Source organism: Bos indicus, chromosome 5, assembly GCF_029378745.1.
Source record: "Bos indicus isolate NIAB-ARS_2022 breed Sahiwal x Tharparkar chromosome 5, NIAB-ARS_B.indTharparkar_mat_pri_1.0, whole genome shotgun sequence".
Lineage (NCBI taxonomy): Eukaryota > Metazoa > Chordata > Mammalia > Artiodactyla > Bovidae > Bos > Bos indicus.
In genome coordinates this window covers 114,319,699-114,324,616 of record NC_091764.1, presented here as the reverse complement: position 1 = coordinate 114,324,616, position 4,918 = coordinate 114,319,699, and the positions used below count along the sequence as shown (strand labels likewise).

At 48.4% G+C, this 4,918-nt stretch overlaps 1 non-coding gene across 1 annotated transcript; it reads right to left on the bottom strand.

The window, feature by feature from the left end:
- Positions 1-2,859: 2,859 nt before the first annotated feature.
- On the bottom strand, positions 2,860-2,932 carry TRNAG-GCC (transfer RNA glycine (anticodon GCC)). Its single transcript has one exon. It is a non-coding gene; the product is annotated as a tRNA-Gly (tRNA).
- Between the last annotated feature and the right edge of the window lie 1,986 nt (positions 2,933-4,918).

The following is a 4,918-nucleotide window of genomic DNA, read 5'->3' as shown; positions in this document are numbered from 1 at the left end:
CAGACACCTCCAAGGCAGATTCAGCAAGTCAGGCACAGACACATGGAGGAAGGTCACTTCTGGTCAGCAGAACCTTTGGTAATAGCTGGTCTGGGAGCCAAGAACAGCCCTTGATGGCTCTCCACTGTCTCCAACTGTGATTTCAAACCCTCTTTATGTTTTTAATGGGGGGAGTCTTTCCATAACATCCTATATGTAAGCAACAGCAGGATTTTATTGCTGTACATTTATTTTATAAGTATTGGTACAACTTCTTTTATCAGTTCAAGTTTGTAACATTTAGGTATTTGTTACAAAATTAACCAACAAGAGCAATGTCACTTCAAATAAAAAGAATTACGTATTGATTGATTTGACTGTGCCTGGTCTTAGTTGCAGCACACTGGATCTTCTGTCTTTGTTGTGGTTGCAGGATCTCGTTCCTTGACCGGGGATGGAACCTGGGCTCCTTGCATTGGAAGCCCAGAGTCTTAGCCACTGGACTAAGGAAGTCCCACAAATGTCGCTTTTTTTTAAAGAATATGCATTTTGAGACTGCTCCAGTTTTTTAAAAACAGTTTCAGTATCTAGTTTTATTTTGTATCAAGGAAATCTGGATTCACATTAGTAGATAAGCATGATAACATCGTAAATCACAGAGTGACTTTCAGTTTATCTGATCCAGGAGCCTGAAAGGCATAAGATGATACTTTGCATTCAGAATGGCATCACTGTGGTATTCAAGACCTCATCCTCCTGAAATGCAGGGACTCAAGGAAGGAGTTCCTGAGGGAGTTCAAATCCTTATCACATGGTAGAAAAGACTTTACAATGTATCACATATGAAGTCTGGGCAGGACAGGTCTTCAGTCAGAGTTTCAAAACACCCAACTTGAAAGTATGGTTTCATTGTTGATACTTTCTCCACCAATGGCAACAATGTAACCCTGTCCACTTAGAAAAAGTTAGAGTTGTCAGTCAGCACTCAGAATAGTGCTTCAGACTGTGTGAGGCAGAAGAATCAACTGAGGAACTTATGGAAAATGGGGAGATCCCAACACAGAGCATCCTGGAGATGCCTACTTTGGGAAATGCTATCCAGATGATGCTGCCAATATCCTGCTGACTTTGGAAGGGAGTGGTTTCCAGGCCCAGGTGTCTTGCCCAATGGTGCCCACTTGAGTGCAGTAGGTATGAGGGAAGCCCTGTACTTGCTGGTACAGCTTTATGTGAGCAGATGTGTGCAGGCCAGCAGGGAGCAAAACTATTCAAAGGAAGAAAGGCTGGAGTAGTTGCCTCCTAGTCAATGACACATTTATAAGGAATTCAGGTTTTACACCACTTGGCAGGGAGCACTTCATTCCAAGGTGTATCCAGAGATGTATTCCTCTGGCCCCAACAGTTAACACTCTGATGTCTCCAGAGTATTAACAGTTGGTGCACAGTACATGTTCTCCTTCTGTTTTGTTTTTTAATCACTTTTTTTTTTTTTTGCAGTGAGCTTGGCTTGAGGGATCTCAGTTCCCAGGTCAGGGATCAAACCTTCAACCCCTGCAGTGGAAGCACAGTCTTAACCACTGGACCACCAAGGAAGTCCCAATCACATTTTTTTTTTTTTTTTCCTGGGTTCAAACCATTTTAGCCAGGGGCTTCGGGAGAGGGTCAAAATGCTGTGAGGACAATGAAATCCAAAGTCTTCCTCCAGGCCATCTGCTCAACTTCTCAGCTGCTGAAAGGCCAATCACAAATTTTTAAAAAGAATACTTTTACAAACTGCAAAGAGGTCCTTGTAAAACCCTTAACAGCCACTGACTGTACCAGCTATGTCCTAAGAGCATCACAGGAGTGACCTCAAGAATCCTGGCAATTTCTCTAAATACTAGACTCTGTGATTATGCCCATTTTACAGCTGAAAACTGAGACCTGGAGTGGCAAAACAGATTGCCAGAACTGCATGACTACTCGCTGCTCAGCTGCATGCTCCAGCCAAGAAGAACCCGCCTGTCTCCCTGGACAGCAGGATCTCTTGCCTCTGGGCCTTTGCTCATCCTTTCCATTCACCTTGGCTCAGGTAAATATCACTGCCTTCAATATGGCAGGGCTTCCCCAGTGGCTCAGTAGTAAAGAATCTGTCTGCATTACATGAGACACAGGAGAGTCAGGTTCAATCCCTGGGCCAGGAAGATCTCCTGCAGAAGGAAATGACAACCCATTTATAGTATTCTTGCCTGGGAAATCCCATGGACAGAGGAGCCTTGTGGGCTACAGTCCAAGGGGTTGCAAAGAGCTGGACATGACTGAGCACCTGAACACTCACACACTCAATATGGTGACCCTCTGGGGATCACTGGGAGGCCTTTTCTATGTTTAATATCCTTGCTGAGTCTTCCTGGAAGCAAGACAGGACTCAAGTCCATCCCACCCTGAATCCACCCTATCCCCTGTGCTGCACATTCTCTAAACATTGTAATTATCAATCAAATAAGTATCTATAACAGATTTTGAATTTTTTTTCTTGGAAGATGTACCTGTACCACTGTACAATAACTGTATCTGGATATTTTAATTTTTTTGGAAACTGTTTTATTCTCTGTGAAACTATTTTTAAAGTTATTTTATTCATTTGATTGGGCACAGTGGTAGGGAATCCATCTGCCAATGCAGGGGACGCAAGAGATGCAGTTTGGATCCCTGGGCCAAGAAGATCCTCTGGAGAAGGGCTTGGCAACCCACTCCAGTATTCTTGCCTGGAGAATCCAATGGACAGAGGATCCTGGTGGGCTACAGTCCATGGGGTCGAGAAGAGTCAGACACGACTGTAGCGACTGAGCACCATTTATTTGACTGCACCGGATCTTAGTGGCAACATGTGGGATTTAATTCCCCGACCAGGGATTGAACCTGGGTCCCCTGCATTGGCAGTGCGAAGTCTTAGCCACTGAACCACCAGGGAAGTCCCTGTGAAAGTATGTTTTAACTTGGGCTGCCCGTTTATCCCAGTTGTTTAGTGGGAAATGGCTAATAAAGGACCCGTCAGCCTTTGCCCTAGACTTAGGTAATGAGCATGTTTTTCGAGAAGGGGGAGCCAAATGACGATGACAGAGCGCAACTACATTAACTGATCAGATATCAAGCACCCACACCTGCACATCCAGAGCGGCTCCCCTCGCTTTCACCTGATTTGCCCCATTTACTGCTCACCCTGTGTGGGCCCTGTCATCGCCCACATGCTAAAAACTGAGACACAGAGGTACAGAGAATGGCAGTGACTTGCTCAAGGAGCAGAGGCAGGATGGAGCTTCAGGGCTGTTTGGATCTGATAGTAGGGGGCTGGATGCAACATTGTGAAATTTCTGTGGGGGTCAGAGTTGGAATGCTCACAGCATGGAAAGGGAAGCTCTCTTGGGAAAAATCCTCTGATAAGCTGTAGGGACAGAGGTGAGACTCAAAGAGCTGATCAGCGTCAAACTGCTGGGGAAAGAAATGATAGGAATTTTGTTTTTGTCTTTAGAAGAAAGGAGAGAGAAGAGAAGGGAGCCAGAGGCCAGAGGCCTGCCTTGGTCAGGTGGCCAGGTAGTGGCCTCAGGGTCAAGAGGCCAAAAGGGCTCAACAGGTGTCTTGTGTTGCCAAGCAGTGCCAGGCTTGATGCTTCCTGTGGGGTCTGGGCTGCAGGAACCCCTGCTGGCCTCCCCAGTGCTTGGTGAGATGGGGGACTGTGTGAGTGTGTGCAGTTGGAGACGGGATGATGGCAAGGACCAGCGGGCACGTTGGGAAAGAGCGGGAGGCTGGACGGAGGGGTAATGGGGACTTGTTCAGAAACCATGGCAATGACACTGGATCCTCACAGGAAAAGCGGTGCAAATCACAATTTACCCAGATCTCAGAGGCCTGGGAGACCTCAGGTGATGACTGGGTTCTGTACACACGATCCAGAGGTATTCTGGGTGGCAGAGTGGCCCCTGTGGGCTGAGTCCTGGAGAATGGTCGGGACTTCTTGACAGTAGCTGGATCTGGCACAGCATGGTGGTGGCCTTTCTTTCCCTCTTTCTCAATGATTATTATCACAAGCACATTGCAACGGAACAAATACTTTAGAAAGGGGAAAAAACCCACTCTGTTTCTGTCCACTTCTCTTCTAGTCCTTGTGCAAACACAGTAGCAGTTTTAAGAGTCCCCGCCATTTCCTATCCGGCTTTTCCTTTTAACATTTTAGTTTAAGCGTTTTTCCATATTGCAGCACCATCGTCCGGCTGAATTTCAAGGCGGTTGACTTGGAACCAATACAGGCCTGGGGTAGGCCTGGGATACGGCTGACCCTGCTTCTGCCGTTTATTTACTGTTTACCCCGGGTCGTTGCCCGCCTAGGAAGTTACTTGGCCTGGGATCCCCAAACCTTCTCGTGAGCTCTGTACACGCGCGCGGGACCACACACCACTCTCTGTCCTGCTTTTAAAAACTAAGCCGGCTCAAGTGAATCTATGAATCTAAGAAGCCCTGATGACACGCGTCTGTGAGTGCCGTTTGAAAGGAAACTTTCAGAAAGACTACCTTCCCTGAATTCCCATTAAGCGCGGTGCCCACCCTCCCTCGGCCCCCATCTCGGCGCGCCCGCAAAGCTGAAACACTCCTGGCTCCTGGGAGAAAGTCTCACAGACCCACAGTTTTGGAGCGACTCGGGGAAAAGTGACCCCAACCGCCCTCCTATCAGCTAAGTAGGCACGCCCCCTTCTTTGATGGACAGGCGAAGTCGCCAATGAGGCCCAGGGGAGGTCCCTTTGGCTCGCTAGGGGGCGTGCCGCCTCGGCTCTCCTCCGGCCCATTCAGGGGAGCCGAAGGTGCCTTGGGGGCGGGGCCCGACGCTCAGCAGCCAATGGGAAGAGCACAGCGGGCGCGGGGGGCGGGGCGTTCGGGGCTGGCGGCAGGAGCGGCTGCGGCAGGG